The sequence below is a fragment of the Pogona vitticeps genome, chromosome 4 (assembly GCF_051106095.1).
Source record: "Pogona vitticeps strain Pit_001003342236 chromosome 4, PviZW2.1, whole genome shotgun sequence".
Taxonomy (NCBI): domain Eukaryota; kingdom Metazoa; phylum Chordata; class Lepidosauria; order Squamata; family Agamidae; genus Pogona; species Pogona vitticeps.
In genome coordinates, this window is record NC_135786.1 from 217,706,118 (window position 1) to 217,728,347 (window position 22,230).

Sequence of the window (22,230 nt, forward strand, 5' to 3'; positions counted from 1 at the left end):
AGGTAGCAGGACCTTTTGGGCATTGAGCTAAATCGAAGAGTGACCTAATTTATTGCAATAGATTTTAGTCCCAACTAGAGTGCATTTTGTGAAACCAATGGCCAAACCCTGTTGGAATTTTACATACATGCAAGAAGAGTTGTGTAAGTTTCCACAACTAATTGTGGCTAATTTATGAGGAGCTGATGTTCTGGATCTGCAGTTGGGAGTGCAGTTGGGCATGTGCATGGCACCTCATTGGCTATCTGCAGCAATTTAAGTAATTTCTTTTGTGCGTTTGTAAAATCCCACGGAACTTTCATCAATGAAGTTTATGTAAGTTTTGACAAACAAGTCCCATTCATTTAAGTGTGTTTAGAAAACTGAAATTGGATTTAGTCTACCATTTTGTGTGTTCTTAGTGCAAAAGTATTGCTGAGTTACTATAGTGTACATCAGTGCACAGGAGTGGGAAGGGATCACTCAGTGCAGCCTTTTGCCTTGAGGTTGGAAACAGAATACAGCTTGTAAGAGGTCCTAATACAAGATATCCAAGCACTTGGAAAGTTATCTTTTGTGGAGTGCAGCTCCTAGGAACCTCAGGAATTCTGGGAGCTTTAGCCAAAAAATGTAACTTTTATGAGCTCTGAGGTATTCTGCCTTATCTCTAGATTTGTGGGGACGCTGATGTGTTATATTTTACTGTATTTCTACCTTGCAGTAGAAATTTTTGAAGAAGGAAATTTCACTCCCTCACTAAGTAGCTTGTTATATTGTAGACACATTTACAATTTCATTCTTTCTAAAGGGAAATAATAGAAGATCTCATGCAGAGTCATAGTAACATTGGTCCATTGGCCATAATGCCTGCTTTGGTTGACAGCATTTTTCCACATTTTAGACAATTGTATTTTTCAGTGCTTCCATCTGTAGCCCTTTCATTGGCAATTATAGTGATTGTATGTGGAACCATGTAGATACAAGACATGTATGCCACCAGTGCACCTTTAGCTCATTTCATTACCTCAAGAATGGTTGAGCTGCATGAAGATTTCCTTTCCTTTCTTTTGTTGTACAGAACTTAAAGAGACAACTATACAATAAAAAGAGCCTAATATAAACGCCAGTCTCTGTAAGGTAATGTTAGAATTTTTGTTAAGCAAAATATTTAATAACATTATAACAATAAAATATATATAAATAAATATTTAACATTATTTATAAATAAAAATAATTTTTAGATCAATATTGTTAAATTCTGAAATTCCTTAAAAGTACAAATCTCAATCCAGAAACACTTGTCTTATCTTTTTCAATTCATTTATAAACAACTTAAAAAAGAAAAAAAAAACAAGTTCTGACTACCTGTCTTGCACTCTGGCAGGCACTATATTCTGCAGCCGCCTAGAGTGGTCGAAATGACTAGATAGGCGGGGTATAAATACAATAAATAAATAAAATAAATAGATTTTGTTAATGCTTTATAGCAATTTGCTTACAAAGTTCAATCAATTTTCTAGCAAATGGTGGTGATGAATCTAGATTGATTCTTTGATTCAGATTTATTCATAAAAATGTTTTCATCCTGTATTTATCAAAAAAGTGGGAAGATACTATAATTAATTGAAATAATTAACAAATCACTGCATCCTAACTAATTATAACTGAGTACTGTATCAGAATTAGATGTGGACGCAATTATTTTATCATTTCACTGAGCTTTTGCTCTTTTTTTTTTTTTTTTTTTTTTTTTTTTTTTTTTTTTTGAGGAGGGCTATTTGTACCAATTCCCTAAATGTTCTTGTAGGCAGAAATTAAAGCTGCAGTGTATCATTCTCTTTAGAGGAGGAAAAAAAAAACATGCATGATGCAACATTAGGACTGTTGTCCAGTTTTTGCAAGTTTGACATATTAAGAAAGGAATACGCTCTTTGGAGGCTGAACACTGACAGTTTTTTCAGCACATATATCTTTTGGACAGCAAACGGTTCATTGAGAAGTTCCTATGGGAAGGACCACTGACATTTCCTCATTTTGGCAGGGTACCTGAATTCCTTCATAGCAAATTATATGCGTAATCTGTAAAGTTATAGAAAGTAGAAGTGACAATACAGTTTCCGCTGTAATGAAACAAGACAACTGTACTGACACTGCATATTAGAAATATCAACAACTGAACATGGTGATCTTTTTTCCATTAGCTTTTACAAATACTTTAACAACTGACTTCTGTTTGATGGTGGTGCAAAACTACAATTGAGTTTTGGGTTCAAGGTTTCAAAAACAGTTTAATAAATTCAGTAAACAGTGCATCTCACATTTAGTGTGATAAAATTGCCAAGAAGGTGTGCATGAAAGGAAAACAAAGTGCTCTTTGAATAATTTGCTTGTATAAAACTTTGTTCTAGAAGACTGGAAATGTGACACAAACCATCAAGTAAGAACTGGTGCAAGAAACGTAACAGTTATGTGAGCAAGTCAATCTTTGTTATTAAGCTGGTTTGGATAGAAGAAAGCAAAATAGCCACTTTTAGGGGAAATTGAACAGGTCTGTCTTTCATTTGAACAGTGATAATTCCCATGAGACTGTACATGTGTACAGATCTCATCAATGCAGAAAGAGAGAAATTAATACATAGCTGCACATTTGACTACTTCATTAATTTTATTACCCTCCTACCTTTGGCCTGTTATTGGAATTATGTTGACATGTTATTGGAAGATAAAGGTAAAGAGCCCCCTTGAAAATTTGTCCAGTTGTGTCCTATTCTAGGGGGTGGTGCTCATCCCTGTTTCCAAGCTGTAGAGCCAGTGTTTGTAGACAGTTTCCATGCTCATGTGCCCAGTGCAACTAGACACGGAACACTGTTACCTTCCCACCGTGGTGGTATCAATGTGTGGGTGTGGAAACATATGCAGATTAATTGGCAATACAGTATTTGGCTTGAAGAGCTGAGTGGGAAATTCCAAGCATGCTACAAGGGGCAGATCTTAAGACTGCCCCCTCCCCCTGGCTATTTGCAGCTAGTGTTTGAACTCACCTCTCAGAAGCAGACCTGACACAGACATCTGCCATGAATTTTGGGGACAAATTCTCTTCAGTATCCTTAAAATATTGGTGCATACACTGAAGAAGTAGATTTTTTCCACAAAAGCCTGTTGTTTGTTCAGTTTTTGAGTGGTTTAATAAAGGTACAGTATTGCCTGCTCCTGCATTTGTTTAATAACAGGTACATCAAAGTTCCCACCCTTCTTGATGTGAGCAAAGACTAAAACAGGAAGTGGGGAGGAGTTTATTTATTTAAAGGGTCTAGATAACTTTTATCCCTGTGAGCTTTTTAGCAATCATTGCTTCCAAATAGTTTCAGGGAACTGTTAGTATTTTTTGTAGGTTCCTACAGCAACTGTAAGAACAACAACAGTAACATGTTTACATTTATCAGAAAAGAATCTCAGCAGAAAGATAAATTAATCAGGAGCATCTGAATCTCTGCTGAGGAAAGGCGCAAATCTAGGAAAGAGTCCAGCAGCAAAAGATGATCTTATCAGATTGGGTGGACAGGAGGCCTCTTTAGTAACATCATAAGTTTGCTCTTGCCAAGTCTGGCATTTCAGTTCTCATCCATGTTGTGGAAATGGGGGAGGCAGGGGGCTAGTGCAGGGCAAGGTGCACAAACTACACGTAACTGGGATAATGTACTAGCTCAGGCTAGATCTGGGTAATGTCATAATGCAACCTGGAATCATTCCTATCATTCTGAAGCGTCAATTTGAACGTAGAGCTTAAACCTCTCAGGGTAAGCTAGAGCCATCACTACCATAGCCACATCCATTAATATCCATATATTTTATTTATGTCTGTCCTCCATATATTGAGCGGGCAAAGCAATAAAGATTGATTTTCCTGTTGCTCTCAAAAGCAACAAGGCATCCCTCTGGTTGCTAGTTCAATATTGACTTTAGATTTGAATCTTAATGACAATCTACCACCAATGCATAATTCAAAAACCATTGTGCTGTAGCAGTTGCAATATTGGAGTGGAACGTGGGAGATCCAGGTCCTACACCTCACTCAGCTGCTGGATGCATTGGAGACCTTGAACCAGTTGCAGTTCTCAGCAAAAAAATAAAAATAAAAAAACTGCCTGAAAGGTTAGTGAAGATAATATGAGAAGGAGGACATATGCTACGAAGTTAGTATATAAATGTGACTAATTGTTCAAGAGTTGTTTAAAATAATAGCAATAAACAGAAAAGAAACTACCATCTGCCTACCGAGCCTAGAAAAGTGCCAACTGCACCTGTCTCTGGAGAGATCTGAGCTATCCATGCTGTTGCATCCCTTAGTTATATCCAGGATTACTGTTATAAACTCTATGTAGAACTGCCTATAGAAAATACCTGGAAACTCCAGCAAGTTGAAAAGGTGGCAGCCAGATTGCTAAATGGAACTGGTCACAACAACCCTCTTACAACAGCTCTGCTGGCTACCAGTCCATTCCCAGGCACAATTCAAAGTGCTGGTTTAACTTATAAGACCCTAAATGACTTGGGTCATACGAGCTATCTCAAGGATCATATCTCCCTTTATGAGCTGCTGGGGTGTTAAGATAATCAGGAGAAACCTTTCTCTGTTGCTGCTCCAGACTTTGGAACACCCTTCCACAGGATGCCAGGTTGACCTCAATTTTGCTGTACTTTCGAAACCAGGCGAAGCCTTTCTCTTCAGGCAAGCTTTCCCTTAGGGACCTTTTTAGTGACACCCCCCCCCCCCCCCGTTTCACACTATATCTCAAAGTACACCTTTCTTGGAGGACACCTGTTTTGTCTTTTCATGGCTTGAGTATGGATAGTGGTGTATGGTGATGTCCAGTAGTGTGGTTCACTTAAAACTTTGTATGGTTTATTAGTAGTTTAAAAAGGGGGGGGGCAAAGCTGTTACAATCCACACCAGACTGCCTGTATTTCATTCAGTGATACCTCTAGAAATGTAGAAAATTACAATGTACATTCACTGTCACGCCTAGTTGTCATATTTGTTGAGCACATTTCCTTGCTACTAAGGATGCAATCCTAACAAAGCAGGTCTGGTTAGGCTGCCATTAGGCCAGCTCAGGTTGTGATTAATCCAAACTCTCCAAGCCTAGGAATGTTGGAAAGCTACTGAAGACCTCTCTGATGTTGCCCTAACTTTGTCCCAGGATAGTGAATGTGAGTCTGGACTAGGAGGATTTGGTCCTTGGCCATTCTCCTTTTGTAGCTTTTTTGTTGGCTGACCTCAGCCAGTGTGGCAGTGGTTCTGGCAGATTGAATTGGGGCAGGGATAGCTGAGATTGTCCAGCACAAAGGGATTATGCTGACACAAAAGAGTCCTGTCCATTCCAAGCCCAGTGCACTCATATCCGTTAGTTTGGATTTCACTGCCTGTCTCTTTAATTTAAATTACAGTTACTTTTCATCACTTCTCTTTGTAACCTCCTGGCATTTTATTTACTGTTCAGTTTTAATATTCTTGCCTAAAGAAGTCCCATCTCCTGCTGTTTTAGTACAGTACAAAGTTAACTATGTCTAAGGACCATCTGTAGTTTGATTTTTCTTTATATGGTTGGTTATTGGCACTTGAAACCCACAAGTGTGAAATGAACCCACTGAAATCTGAGTTGATTTGAGACTTGATAAAAGTTTGTTTAAAGTATGAGATTTGCATGGGTGATTCATGCATTTCGCTTATATATATGTATACATGAGTTATAGTATCTCTAAGATTTATGAAAATAAATGAAAAATTTTTTTCAACTATATGTGGAAGTTTTATACCCCAATTTTGGGAGATCTAAGCCAAATGGAAGAGCCCATTTTATGTGTGTCTCCCACATAAGTATTTCACATGCCCTGTGAGGAACAGGAAGAAGGATTTACTGGGAAGTCTTTCATGAACTGCTGTACAGCACATGCTCTGTATGCAAAACAGTTCAGATTCAGTTCCCAAGTTAATTTATGCATTTCATTTGATGAAATATGTCAAGTATAGTTAATATAGGCTCTGCTTCCTTTCATTTTCTTCTTCTTTTGTGTGTTTTTCAGAACAAAGTAGGCCTACAGGTTTAAATCGTGTTGAGTACCTGCACAGGTGTAACTCAGCATTACACCTGTGGTAGCCACAACTGCACCAGTGTTGAAGTGCTATCCACAAAGCATTTCTGCAGGCATATTGCACAACTAGTTTATACAGAAACCATGAAGCCAGTTATTTAATTCATTTGTGCAGTTCTCATTGCCAGGTTGGAACACTCAGCTAATTTATAGTGGTATAATGTTATGGTACATTTCAGTGAACAGGATTTGGGCCACTAAGTCCATTCACCGCTTAGGAAAGTCCATTTGCTGTTTAGGGAAATACCCACATATTTCCCTCTATTTAAGTAGCTGCTTGTTCAGCACAGGTTGAACTATGGATGCAAATTCCTATTTGTGTGATAATGAGAAACTTTTCTTCCTTACCTTTGAGATAGCAAGATACAGTCTAGCGGCCTTGATGAGAGTTATTATATTTGAGAGAACAATTTTTGTCTCAGTTACATAGCTAAATTGCATAAGCTGCTGCTTTGTTGCTTGGACTTTTAAAAACTAGAACCTAGGTTGCTTGCATCTTTTTGATCAGTCAGTTAGTCCTTCTGTCTTTGCAGTATGTGTGGGGGGATGTGCCTTGTTTCACAACGAGACATTTTGCACAGAAACATTTTAAACAATCCAGGAAAAAAAGTACTAATTGTCTTGTTCTTGTATTGAAGACAAGAAATCTCATGTGGGTTAAATAATTCCTAAGACTCTGTCTTGAGATATTGAGATAGCTTGTTGAGAACAAGCAATTGAGCAAGATTTCTTCACCTCCTGAGGCTGAACTCTAGCATGATCTTTCCAAAGAAAACTTAAAGATATGACAGGTACTCTATGATATATCAATTCTCTATTCATATTTATAATCTTAGAATTGTACTATAACACAACCCTGTGTTCTAATTTTGTTTTCATTTCAGACACAACATTCTCAGTTGTGCATAAGCAAGCTATGCCTTTGAGACTTGGAAACAAATCAGGAAAACTAGAAATCAGAGTTAAATTAAAGTTTTATAGCAGATATAACAAAGATTCCTGTGGCACCTTAAAGACTAAAACATATTATTGGCATAAATGTTCATGGAATCCAGCTCACTTTGTCAGATGCTTATTCTATGGCATCAACAGGAAAACATTTAGGTACAACTGTGGGTGGTGGGGAAGGAATGTAAAATGTAATAGAAATACTGTACAAAAAGTCGCAGAATGGTGGTGGTCCAAACAGTGGTTACAAAGGATCTTTTGCAGTCATAGGGTCTGAAGAGATTAGTTTAGCTCAGTGTTTTAGATACCTAGCAGTAGGTTGAGAGTTTGATTCCATATTGTGCTTCCTTGACAGAGGTTGTATTCAATGACTTATAGAGTCCCTTCCAGTTCTGCAGTTCTATGAAACCCTATGTCCATAAATTTGTTAGGTTTTAAAGACTGCACAAGACTATTTGCTGCAACATTCAAAACTAGGATAATTTGTTGAAGATGACCTTTTTTTTTTGTTCAGCAACTTCTGTGTTACATTTGAAGAAGACTTTGTTATAGAAATTTAAGTTCCTAATTTCTTTTTGTTTGTGGGGGTTTTATGCTTTTCTTGGAAGCAGGCCCCCTGTTACAGAATCCTGACTGAGTCATGTGAAAGACAGAAGTTGCCACCTCTATTACATTATCTGTTCCCATACAATTACATACTAATTCAAGGCTCTTTGTGTTTAGCTAATAGTGTCTGATTCAAGGCTGTCACACAGTATCTCTTCTTCATGAACTTCTAATGCTCTCTGCCAGTGTCTGTTGCACATACCTATGGAACACATTTTTTTTCTGACCAATGCTCATTGTGGTAAAATCACTAGGAGACTATCAACAGCTGATGTAATCTACTAGAGGTACATGTAACTAAGATCAGTGGTCACAATTATCAAAAGAATAGGATGCTTTTGTTTGTTTGTTAAGCTTGCTTATCCCCACAATAAATGTACTTGTCAGCAGGATAAGTTCAAGCAACGGATAAGGTCACAATTTCATTCAGTGACAACTTCCTACAGAATGAACTTATGACGTTCGATTTATTAAAGAGTCAGGAAGGATAAGATCACTGAATGGCTAGCCTGATTTATCTGGGCTTGACTGCAGTATTTGAAAAGAAAATGCAATATTTCAAGTTTATGCTCAGAACTGTAGTTTAATGTGGCTCAAAGAGTTGAGTGCTGTGGGGCAGTGGAAGATAGTTTGAAGGGGGCAATTGGAAAGACCGTTTTAGGAGTAGCCTAGTGAAGTAGTTCTATATAGAGCTGCTGCACAGGACATAATGCCTGTTTTGAGAAAAGCATGCAAAAACATGTATGAAGTATTATTTACTGTATGTAAATTTAGCATGCTTTTATAGTGGTTTATCAGTGTTTTCTTGAAAGCTGTGATGTGTGACTGCAGGTTTTTGCTGTATGTAATTGGGAGATACTGGAATAATTAGATAGCCAAATCAACTGCATAGGATATGCCTGCTGTTTCAGGATTTTCAGAAGACTTAGAGCTTTTGCATTCTGCAACTCTTCCGGAAATGATGCAATATGTAAAGAAGTTACTAAGGCTTGGATTCAGAGGTTCCTTTATGTAAATATTCCTGCAATGGAAGGACTCCACTAACTGAAGACTCCTTCCATGTTTGGTGAAGACTCCTTCAAAGGAAGAAAGGAATCCTTGGATCAAACCATATATTTGTATCCAGTCCTTGCAAAGCATGTTAGCCTCACAGCAACCCTCAACTACATTGAGCAATACGAGCTAAGAGACTCATACCAGAGTATCTCTGTGTTATTTAAAATACAACCTAAATTATTAGGTAAAGGTAAAGGTTCCCCTTGACAATTTTTTGTCCAGTCGTGTTCGACTCTAGGGGGCGGTGCTCATCCCCGTTTCTAAGCCATAGAGCCAGCATTTGTCCAAAGACAATCTTCCATGGTCACATGGCCAGTGCGACTTAGACACGGAACGCTGTTACCTTCCCACCGAAGTGGTCCCTATTTATCTACTTGCATTTGCATGCTTTCGAACCGCTAGGTTGGCGGGAGCTGGGACAAGCGACGGGCGCTCACTCCGTCGCGTGGATTCGATCTTACGACTGCTTGGTCTTCTGACCCTGCAGCACAGGCTTCTGCAATTTAGCCCGCAGTGCCACCACACCCCTAACCTAAATTATTAAGAACCTATAAATACAACAGTGAGATTCCGAAGCATTGCAAGTTGATGTTGTAGGAGGAAGAAGTTAACCAGGTTCTTGTACCCAAAAGTCAGGTTTCTCTCATTTTCATATAAGTCAATTACTCATTTCTTTATACACAACAAAAAGTATATTCTATATCTATTTATATGCAACTACTGTTAGTGGAGGTAGACAGTGCATTTGACCATTGGATTTTCCAGCTGTACAAGCTGTAGCATTTTCATGCACCAGTAAGTCACATCATGCCCCTGGACAAAATAGCCAACATTAACCCTTTGTGCTTTCCTTATTAGTACCTGCAAGACAATTCACAATGTTTCCGCATCGACTTCAAGGTTTTGATGATAACATTCAAAGCCCTAAATGGTTTAGGACCTTGGTACCTAGCAGAACGCTTGCTCCCAGCCAGATCTGTCCATAATACCTGTTCTTCACAGGCAGTGTGGTTGAGGGCCTTGAACTTGAATGAGGCCCGGAGGGTTAGAACAAGAAGCCGGGCCTTTTCAGCGGTCACGCCTGCCTGTGGAACAATCTGCCCATGGAGATATGCCTGGCACCCTCACTGGACGGGTTTAAACGAGCATTGAAAACTTGGCTCTTCAGTCAGGCTTTCCCTGAGCATTAAGTTGCTGATATCTCTGCTTCCCTTTTATCATCCTTTTTGCCATTCTTTCATCATCCTTTCTACCATCTTTATAGCTATCTGTTTTAATTTATCCTACTAGTTATTGTATCTGTTGAATGTGTGTATTATCTTATTCTTATTGTGTTTAATAGTGTGTTGTTTGTCTTCTTGTTGTTAGCCTCCCAGAGTGGTCTGGCTGCCAAATAGTGTGGGGTATAAATCTAATAAATAAATTTATAAATAAATCCCAGTGCATGTTTGTTTATTTGTTAGAAAGAAAGCAACAAAGCCACTGCCTTAAGGTTGTGCTAAAGGAGGCTGCATCAGATTCCTCTATTATACACAGTTTACAATCAGTCCTCTGCTATACTTGTGCTAGTGGAATGATGTCACTGAATACTGGCCTACAGGTCAAGGAATTCATGTTCAGAAAAATAAAATATTTTATTGCATTTTGAGTGCACTTGGAATCACCATCATTTGTTCAGTTTATCAAATAAATATCACATAATGACTATTGTCTATTGTCACTTTTCTTCCAGTTATGCCCTTATTGCATATTAAAGTTTTTAAAGTATCTGTTATCCTTAATAGATAATACTTGGGTGTATAAATATAATTAAGATAATACATAATATAATTACAAATACAATTAAAGTGATACACAGTATAATTCAACAAGAAAACTTCCAAAGTCAACATCAATATACTATAATGCAAAATCAGATATTTTGGGAGTAGGAGGAAGAGATGTTTTCACTAATTCTAATATCCACCACAGACATAGAGGAAGGAATTTGCTAAAATTGAAGCCTCACTTTCTGGCATTGTATCTACTAAGGTGGGCTAATTATCTTAAAAGCCATGGGATGTTTTGTAACTGAGCTAGTGATCCATGACTTGGGGCTTCTTTTACAGTGCAGCTATCATAAGTCTTTGAGTAATCACAGACTTTAAAAGTATGCTATATCAACAAGATAAGAGGAACAGCTCACAGCACCGGCAGCGTTATCTTTTTACCAACATTGATTAGTGTGTACTATGGGGCTCACATATTTTGCACAAATGTGCTCAGCAAGGCAGAAATATATATGTTCATGAAGAACATTTGAGGAAAAAATTCATAGTCTAAAGTCTTCAACTGAAATTAAACAACCATAATCTCTCTCTACTTCCCTCCCCCTCCTTTTTAAATGAACCACATTGTATTCATGTTTACACAGAGGACCATATATTATAATGGGGTTTATACCCAAATGATAGTATATAGGATTCCAACCTGGAATTCCTAAGAGCACTCCATTCCTTATACTGCTATTTTGGCTATGCTTCCTGCCATATATTTCGCACTTTGGCTATTGAGTTCTAGGAATGTAGTAGAGAGACATTGAAAGGAGCAACAGGACTTCTGTAATTGAATGTGCTGAAACAAACTGAATGTATTTTGTATTTGAGAAATATTGCAGAAAATCAGGAAATTCATCTAAAACTTTCTGAATAAAAATAAGGCATTGCTTTAAATCTTGGGTGTAATACATCTGGTAGTTATAGCGTATACTAGAAAATCAGATGTGGTGGTTCTGCAGAAGTCTCTGTGCTGCAGGGTCAGACAACCAGCAGTCGTAAAATCGAATCCATTTGATGGAGTGAGCTCCCGTTGCTTGTCCCAACTCCTGCCAACCTAGCAGTTCAAAAGCATGTAAAACTGCGAGTAGATAAATAGGCACAACATGGTGGGAAGGTAATGGCGTTCCGTGTCTAGTCACGTTGGCTACATGACCACGGAAATGGTCTATGGACAAACGCTGGCTCTAAGGCTTGGAAACGGGGATGAGCAATGCCCCCTAGAGTTGGACACAACTGGACTAAATGTCAAGGGGAACCTTTACATTTACCTAGACAATCAGAATACTAGTTTTTTCTTCTTCCACAAAATTACTTGTCTAATTGACCAATTCGGTCAATTGCTGTCAAGTTCTTTTCTTCCCCACTACCCTTTACATCAGGGGTGGGCAATTAATGGGGGCACATGAAAAATCTGAACTATGTTCGGGGGCCGAACCAACTTTACTTAAAAATAAAATGAAGCAGTGATGTTATGATTGCTTTTATTTTAAATTTCTTAATCTTCACAAATACTAAAGAGGGTTTTTTTTGCAGTATGTTAAAGACAAGCAACTGATCAACTTTATACAAAAAGCTATAAATGGTTTTGATGTTCAAAACTGTCCGCAGGCTGGATAGGAGCGGCTCGCAGGCCGTGTGTGGCCCTCGGGTCACACTTTGCCCAGGTCTGCTTTACATGGACCTGGGCCAGGGTGCACTTTAAACCTCCCTTGATGTTGGCCTGCTTGCCCTCCCAAGAGAGGATTGCATGTATACCTGTTTATACCTTTATCTTCGTTTGTTTCATGGAAGTAATTATATTTTTAAAAGGTGAGCTCAGTGACAGAGTATCCATTGCTGGAGAAATGCTACAGATGTTTCAACACATAAAATGAAAAGTATCTGAAATGTTTACTTATTTTTAAGTAAACCTATTTATATAGGCTATATGGTTATTTTCTTTTTAATAGACAGTATGAATGCTGTGGTTTGTGGGTAGTTAAAAATGCAACAAATATAGTAAAGCAGTGGTCATTCTTATTAGATGGTGCCTATCACTCCAGGTACTTCATGAATGGGCCTCATATTCCCTTACATGATGACACCATAAGTAGTCACTGAAAACAGGCTCTTTTATCAAGAAACAGAACTTTTAAAGGACCATTAACTTAAAATAAGTAACTGAGGGTGCCAGGGAGTTGACTTCACTCCCTCAATCTTTGGGGCGTTGCACCTGTATACTCTTTTATGGGACGGAGCAGAGCCCCACCTCCTCTACCTGATTGAGGACCCTTCACAGATGGGCCAGGCATCCACAGCAAGGATTTTGGATGTTCACTGAAGTGTCCCTGGAGGCAGGTGGCAGAGGCTCCCTCCCTGGCCACTCCCCCTAAGTCCCTGCTGGCCTATAAGTATGGTAATCGTCTTGGGCACCTTGGCCTATATCCATGAAGACCTCGCTGGCATCTCCTGTGTAGCAGGGTGGAGGGCAGGGAAGAGTGGGATGCAGATCCTCATTAAAGAAGGTTGACATGGGGCTTCTCCAGTGGGGCAGTTTGCTCCTGGTGCTTCTTCTGCTGGCAGTGAGCTTGCCACTGGTTCTTGAGCCTCCAAGCCTTGGTGCCTTGCCTGCTACCAATGGACCCAGGCGTCTTCCTCCGGTGGCATGAGCAGCAGTAGCGAGTCATCAGTGTTAAGATCACATCTGTAGGCTATCTCCCAGCCAGTCTTCAACTTCTTAAGCAGCGGTAGCATCTCCTGGGCCTTGCAATGTACAGCATCCACCCAACAATCCCCCTCTCCTGTTTCCCACTGCTCCCTAAGACTAAATTCTGCCATGGCCACATCTGTAGGATAGGGAATCCAGCTGGTGCTGTCTGAGAAGTGGAGAGCCCACCCTCACAGCCAGATGGACCCGCACTGGTCAGCTAATCGCATGAGCCAGAGTAGTTTGTGTGAAACTGGAATTGTGTTGAAATTAATAGAATTGTTATGTGCTTCAAGTTCACACTAGATGTCCTGGTTTCACCCTCTGGATTAACAGAATTTGTGGTTTGGAGAGAGACGTAGAATATTAGAGGGCCACACTGAACTTCCCTGAATTAGTGAAACATTTCTAATTATTTCACTGTAGTACACAGTTCAACAGGATTTAACTTAAACTGCTGTAACTGTGTACTGCAGACACACTGTAGATTGACTTTAAAAAGAAACAACCTTGGCCTCTTCCACTAAGGATCAGTTACAATGTTCTTGTTCAGAATGAACAAGGTATTCCTGTATGAATGACCACAGATATTCCTATAAACTGCTGACCTCAGGATCTATAGTCATCCTGGCCTGTATTTCAACTGGAAAATCTATTGAACTACAAAGAGGTGCGTAAGTACAAGGAAGATATCTAACAATAAACAGAAGCCAAGCGTCTTCTAACCAGAATTTTAACTGAGAAGAGGTGGCCTGTATTCAACCTGACTCAATGGTTCTAACATTGAGGATATTCTACCAAGATAGAGTTATCAGTAGGTATCTGAGACAGTATTCTGAAAAAGAATATGAAATTCCACTTAAAGAAGTAGGGCTACAACAAAATGTTGCAGTGTTCTCTTACCTCCCTATAATCTGCTACCCAGGGTTTCAGCCAGCTATTAGGAGGTAAGAAAAGTGAAATTTTTTTTGTAATCTCTATTTATGTTTATACTCCATTGTCTTCGGGCTGGTTTTTTGTTGTTGTTGTTTTTGCTTTTTTGTGTGTTTTTTTGGAAAAGGGAAGGGGATCTTTAAATGTTTTAAACAAAGATTTTTGTTGTACTTTTGCAAGCTTTGTTTTTTCTTCAGTGTGCTGTTACCTTTTGCATAGAGTCCTATTGCCCCATGCCATCTGAGTCTGGAGTGGTGCAATTCTTATAATTTGTTCACTTTCAAGCACTCGTATGTTTGTGGTTACAAGTACCAAGTGATCATTTCAATTATATTCAGACATTCTTGTTAAGCAAGGATATGAGTTTTCCTCTGGTCCCCTGCTCAGACCACAGGCCACTTATGTTCCTAAAGTGGTTCATAGCACTGTAGTTTCCCCCGTTCTAGCTTTTTTCAATTATGAAACAGAAGGGACTGATTGCTAGTTACCGGGTTGTTTAATTGGAAAAGAGAAATTATAGATCTTGATTCAGGAAGTCATCAAAGTTAGGTGAATTCAGGTGACAAATGTATCATTTGGGGCACAATTACCATTTTATGTTAGGGAAAGGATTTTTTCATAATTTGAAGGGCAGTAACACATTCACCTCTTTTGTGCTATAGACACTGATGCAAATTCATATTGTCTGCATTAAGAGATGGAATATAAGGAGTAGCCACCTGGAATTAACTCAGATTCGTAAGTCATACTGAAATATATTGATAAGTTATTAAGTCTAGATTTATAAAAGAAAACAAGTATCATATATGATGACCAATTTAGTAGTAGCATTGCATGAGAAAAGAGAGATCTCTTACTGTCTTCTTTTTTGCGGTTTTGTATCTGGCATGGCGGTGCTGCGGGTTAAACTGCAGAAACCTCTGTGCTGCAAGGTCAGAGGACCTGCAGTCATAAGATCGAATCCACGCAATGGAGTGAGCCCCCGTCGCTTTTCCCAGCTCCCGCCACCTAGCGGTTCAAAAGCATGCAAAATGCAAGTAGATAAATAGTTACCACCATGGTGGGAAGGTAACGGCGTTCCGTGTCTAGTCGCATTGGCCACGTGACCACGGAAGATTGTCTTTGGACAAATGCTAGCTCTATGGGTTGGAAATGGAGATGAGCACCGCCCCCTAGACTGGACAAATTGTCAAGGGGAACCTTTACCTATCTGCCCTAAGCATCCTTGAAATTTTGCTCATCAGCAAGTTCATAGTGTAACACTCCTGGATACCATTTTTCCCTTCCAGAAGTACATTGAGAGATGCTAGTCAATAGTGAACAAAATAAGGTAATGTAGCACTAAACGCATCCACCTCATGGGCCGCAACCACCTATATGATGGCTAAAATCAAGGAAAAGTTTTCTGTACACATTTTAAGCTCTAAATATTAAACCAGAAGAAGTTAATGTAAATCTATGGAGAGAATAAACAATGCACCTTGTGGAATGGATGAATGAATGCCAATGAGTGTCTCCCTCCAGGACAAGATTCTGGCTGGACCACCTGGAGGTCACTTCATAGACTTTGAAGCAATGTAAGAATATCAAAGCATAATCAAGTAACATGGTGTTACTTAGATACATGACAACTTTTCTGTGAATATGGGGAATTCAATCAATTCAGCACTTAACATTCTCACAATTTATGCCCCACCACATGTACTGAAGAATATCTAGGAAATGGCTGAGAGAATGCTATTGCATTCACTTATTTCTGATCAAAAATAGTCTAATCATTTTAACATTTTAAATTTGTTTGAACTTTATATTTCATATACGTCCATAGTTTTACATTGTGCAACACTAGTATGAATAATTAAATGATCCTTGAAAATTGTGCTGTTAATAATTGCTCCCTGTTTAAAAAGAATAGCATCATCCTGTGGAACTGAGAACTTCGCTAGATGTTTGGTTATCACTGAATGATCTGCCCTAAGTTTGTCGTTCTTAATCCATTAAAAGACAGGCCTGCTTGTAAATCCACAGGTACAGATAAGGAGTCACTGTTTGACTGAGTCTGAACCCTTTTCAGATGAAAAATGTCAGTGGCAGAAAGGGAGGCTGAATTATTTTTTAAAAGGGTTTTCAAAGATTCTCACGATTCCTCTGGTATCAGTTAAATGTGACATGTCCATAGACACGCTTCCTTTTTAATGTGTAAAATGCAGACAAATACTGCTGGCTTCATCTTTATGTAGAAGAAAATACTGCTGTATATGTTCACGTATATAATTTTTTCTGTAGATTAACTTGAATTAAACTAGGGAAGGTACTTTCTTGAAAGCAATCTTTGTCCCTGTGAAAATTGCATATGCTTTCACTATTTTTCATCCTTTTGCAAAAGGTTGCCAAAAGTATTTGAAAAGGGAAAGGGAAAGGGAAAGAAATATATCACTGTATGTAAAGTGCATGCTATTTCCTCTGGGGCAACTGAAGCAATGGTCCATAGTCCCAGTTCATTCAAGAGTAATTGACTAATTGGGATATATATTTGCATTCTGCTACAAGACATTATACAGTGGTGCCTCCACTTACAACCATAATCCGTTCCAGAAGATGGACATAACTCAAAATGGTCCTAAGTCGAAGCACCGTTTCCCATAGGAATGCATTGAAATGCAATTAATCAATTCTGGCTGAAGAAAAAAAATCACACACACACACACAAAATCACTGCCAGACTCATTGGAAACACAATTAATCCCTTCCAGCTGAAGGGGGAAAAAGAAAAGAAAAGCAAGTGAAGTGTGCAAAACCCATCGGAAATGCAAAGAAATAAAGCAAAAAGCAAGCAGTTCGTGCAAGACCCATCAGAAATGCAAAGAAAGCAAAGCAAAAAACAAGCAGATCATGCAAGAGCTGTCGAAAATGCAAAGAAAGCAAAGCAAAAAGCAAGCAGATCATGCAAGACCCATCAGAAATGAGGGGGGCTAAAAAGCAACCAAATCCCTCAAGACCCATTGGAAATGGGGGGGAGGGAAACCAAAAAGCAATCAAACCTGGCAAGACCCATCAGAAATGGGGGAAAAAACCCAAAAAGCAAACAAACCCCCCAAACCCATCGGAAATGGGGAAAAACCCAAAGCAGACAAACCCCCCAAGACCCATCATAGCACAGAAGCATAATCCCCCCAGCCCAAAACTACACTGAAAAATCCACCTAGAACAGTTTTTTAAAAGCAAAAAGGAGCACCTTACCTTACCAGGCAGTCCGAAGCCTCCTCCAATCGCACTCACTCTAACTGTTGGGGCGAAAAAGCTACAAAGAAGCAGCCTCTTCACCTACCAACGGTTAGCAATATGAATTTGCCGCCTTTTTCCCCCTGCCTTTTTCTGTTCATAACTGGAAGTTCCGGCCACAAGTCGAAGCAAAATGTTGTGGCCGGAGCTGGTCATAACTTGAAATGGTCGTAAGTTGGGACATTCATAAGTCAAGGCACCACTGTATATAGCTAAGTTAGTTAAATGGTTCTGTGAGTTCATCATATTCACAGTGTGATCCTTCATGGATCCAGATCTAAAGATGTAAGGAAAAGGAATTGCATTTTCCTCCTCTTCAACCTATGAGAGGGTGAGATATTTTCTGCTGTTATTGACTCAGGTTTTCCCCCTACAAAACTGGCCGCAATCCTGTTGTTTATATCTGGGTCAGATTGATGATTCCCCTGGCAGAGAGAGACTGCTGATAATCAGAGTTCTTCCTTTCATCCTGGGGCTGTTACAGCTCACTTGCAATCTATCTCATTTTGCATGAGTCAGATGAGCCCTGATGAAAAGAGATGAAAACAGAAACATAACATCATTACTATCATGCAAGCACAGTTTTTTAGAATAGGATTTTTATTGATAAATTTGTACATTAAACAGGTTCCATAAAATACACAAAGCTACAATAGTTGATCACTTGGTGCTCACACTTTTAAAAATTAAGACATATTCATTCATTCATTCATTCATTCATTCATTCATTCATTCATTCATTCATTCATTCATTCATTCAAATTATATACTGCCTATCGGGCTGCAAGGCCACTCTGGTTAGTTTACAACACAATAAAACGACACGTTAAAAATCTTGAACATAATGGTTGTGCAAAAATAAAAATCAGTAAAAATTAAATAGCAAAACAACATAAACAAAAAATGAGGTGGAGTTGTCGTATATGTCAAAAATTCACATTACTGCATAGAAATACAAGAGGAGGAGATTGGCTGCCCCATCCAGAGCATCTGGATCAATCTAGTTGGGGCAAAAAACAAAAGGAACTTGGTAGTTGGAGTCTACTACCGACTACCCAATCAAAGAGAGGAAGCAGACGAAACTTTTTAAAAACAAATTGCAGGGTTTTCAAAGAGACACGATGTAGTAGTGATGGGAGATTTCAGTGATCCAGGTATATGTTGGGAGGCAACATCTCATTTTTTGATCTGGTAACCTTTCTGATAGACGGAGAAAATTCTGTAGACATAGTATATCTTGACTTCAGCAAAGCTTTTGATGAAGTGCCCCATTATATCCTGATTAGTAAGCTAACTAGGTGTGGGCTGGATAGATCAAGTGTCAGGTGGAAACACCATTGGCAACAGAATCATACTCAGAGGGTGATGATTAATGGGTCCTTCTCTAACTGGAAGGAGGTAACAAGTGGAGTACCCCAAGGCTCAGTCCTGGGCCTGGTGCTGTTCAATATTTTTATTAATGACTTGGATGAGGAAGTTCAGGGAATGCTTGTCAAATTTGCAGATGATACCAAATTGGGTGGAATAGCTAATACCCTAAAAGACCTTGATAGGATGGAGCACTGGGCTGAAAGCAACATAATGAAATTCAACAGGGATAAGGGCAAAGTCCTGCACCTTGGAAAAAGAAACCAAATGCAGTTACAAGATGGGGGATAGCTGGCTCAGCAAAACTACGAGTGAGAAAGAACTTGGAATTGTCATAGCTCACAAGCTAAATATGAGCCAACAGTGTGATGTGGCTACAAAAAAGGCTAATGTTATTTTGGGCTGCATTAATAGAAGTATAGTTTCCAAATCCTGTGAGGTGCTGGCCCCACTGTATTCAGCAGTGGTTAGGCCTCATCTTAAGTCTTGTGTCCAGTTCCGGGCACCACACTTCAAGAAGGATGCTAACAAATTGGAACAAGTTCAGAGGAGGGCGACAAGGATGATCAGGGGACTGGAAACCAAGCCTTATGAGGAAAGGCAAGAACTGGGCATGGTTAACCTTGAGAAAAGAAGACTGAGGGGTGATATGATAGCACTTTTCAAATATTTGAAAGGCTGTCATACAGAGGAGGGGCAAGATCTGTTCTTGATCATCCCAGAGTGCAGGACATGCAACAATGGGCTCGAGTTACAGGAAGCCAGATTCGGCTGAATATCAAGAAAAACTTCCTAACTGTTAGAGCAGTACGACAGCATTGAGCAGGGGGTTGGACTGGATGATCTTGTAGGCCCCTTCCAACTTCACTTTTCTATGACTCTATGATAAATACCTATAATTTAAAAAGGCAAAATGGTGGAACAGAAATCAGCACTGAAACTGCACTGCACTATCATGACGTAATCTCTGGAAAAGCCTGTCTGGAAACATTTGAAGGTTCCCAGTATAGGGGCCAATTAGATTTCAGACAGGAGGTTGTTCCAAAGATGGGGGGGAGGGGACCACACAGAAGCCTGGTTTCTAGTCTTCTCTTTCTAATCCTCCCCCAGGGTCAATAATCTCAACTGCCCTGCCTGGGAGGTTCAAATAGGTTGGGCAGATCTCAGTGGGATAAGGCGTTCTGTCAGGTATTGAGGTCCCAAACCATTTAGGGCTTTGTATGTCGAGGTCACCACCTTGAAGCTGGCAGAGAAACGAACAGGTAGCCAATGCAATGCAAACAAACAGGCGGCCAATGTAGGGGAGATGTGTTGGTATTTCTTCACTCTGCTCAACAAATATGCATATAAATTTGTTTGTTTTACAAATGCAGTTTGTGTGTCCATGTGAAAGCATGCACTTTGCTTCTTAAAGGAGAATGATACTAGTTTTGTGCAGACTGCCATGGAGACATTTTCTACAAATTGCAGAAACGCGAAGTGATGGGGGAAAAGCACCCACACTTCATTTGTGTACTGGAGGTGAAGAGTTTCATGGGCCTTGAAAATTCCCTGTTGCGATATCTCATGCTGAAGTAACCTAAATTGATAAGAACGAGGAACTTAGCCTTTATACCTCTTCCCAAATAAAACTGAACCCCTCCACTAAATATAACTGAAGCAGCAGTTTGTGGACAAACATAAAAACTGTTAAAGGATCTGTCAGGCAGGATATCGATGGGGAGGGCTTTTCAAACAAACTACCTTCATTTGTCACTTTAAAAATGTTAAAAGGTATGGAAATTTTAGCACCGCACTATTCACAAAACTTATTAATTCCATATGATTTATCAATGTGAATCTTTCAATAGAATACAGTACCTTGGTTTTAAGTAATGTATACCTAAATTACGCCCCAGTGTAAATGTTGCTGTCTGATGGATGCTTTTTCCTTTTCATAGATTCTTAGCCAATACATATCAATACAGCTGTACACAAAACTGCATCAGGATTATACAGATTTAAAGCATCTGAAAAAGCATGTATAATTTTAGCAGTCTGTTTTTGGAATTTGCAAAATTGAAAATGAGATTTTCTTTTTAAAGTGTGAGCAGGAGATGATACACAAGCAGATTACAATGCTTATTACAAACCAGAATTTCAGGAATTTCAACTCCCACACTTTCTAGATGCTTTAGACATTATTCAGATTCGCTGAACTGTAGAAATATTTGTCTGCTTGTCAGATGTTGGAAAGTGTACTTATGAAAGACGGAGACAACTTCTTCTGTGAATAGGAATTTCTAGATTCCCTTGTAGCTTCTTCACAGGAGAAGAGATTTCTTGGCCAGAATACTATTAGTATTTATGTAAGTGCTACATAGCTTGTAGCAATAAATTTTGGCTAACAGACCAGGTGCAAAGGCACATCTTGGTTGTGTGCCTTGTTCCATGCTTGGTTATACAACCGAGACATGCCTGATACCTTTTAATTATCTGCAGCAAGTTATGCAGATCTTGCACAGACATCAATAGGATTCTGACCCTTCTAGTAAATATATGCAACATAACTACTGTTGATTTACTGTGTATTTTCTCAGCCCACTTTTTTCTGTCATGAAACTCAGGGTAATACGTAAACGTCCTAGTTCTTCTCCAAACTGCTTTCTTTGATTGTTTCAGGTACACCACAGTACAATTAACAAATGTATCAGATATATATCAGATCCACATCTAAACTCCTTAGCTCCAGCAGTGTGGTTCTCAACCATGTCCTGGAACCAATCTGATTACTTTGCCCATAACTCGTGTGAGTAGATCACTCACATGAGCAGATATTTGCAGTCATTAATCAGTTTTAGCATCTGACTTCAGAGCAGTAGCTTGGGTGGGTAGTTATTTTTCAAAGCATATAATTTCTTTTGGCTTGTCTACACAGGGTCAGCAAGTAGTAGAAAAAGTTGAGGAGCTGCAAGGTTTATTACTAGTCATAAAACTAGTATCAGCTTCTGATATCCTTTGGCATTTACCAAGTCCCCTATAGTCTGGCAGAGACAGACGGTTGAAATTTAAAAAGTAACTTTTCAGAGCTCAGCTTATATAAATAAATGCCTGATCTTCCTTGTTCATTCAGCCTTGTCTATCCCTTATGAGAAAATGAGTGGGAAAGAGTGGGGTGGAGCTACAATTGAAAGAAATACCCACAGGGTTTTCCCACTGTTTGAATTGGAACATACTGGGAAAGACGTTTCTCATTTGTATAGATCTTTAAAGACCAATATCAAAACTTGGAATCATGCCTGGCGGTATACTGATAGTCTACTAAAAATAGAATGCCGTTTCTCCTGGCCAGTCTATACAACAACATGGTTGAAGCTTTCTATTCTAGTTGTAGCCTCCAGAATGTCTTCAGGGACAGTTCTC

At 39.2% G+C, this 22,230-nt stretch overlaps 1 protein-coding gene across 3 annotated transcripts in view; it reads left to right on the plus strand.

Moving 5' to 3' along the window:
- ZFPM2 (zinc finger protein, FOG family member 2) overlaps positions 1-22,230 on the plus strand; it is a 422,787-nt gene that overhangs the window by 161,818 nt on the left and 238,739 nt on the right. The window lies entirely within an intron of this gene.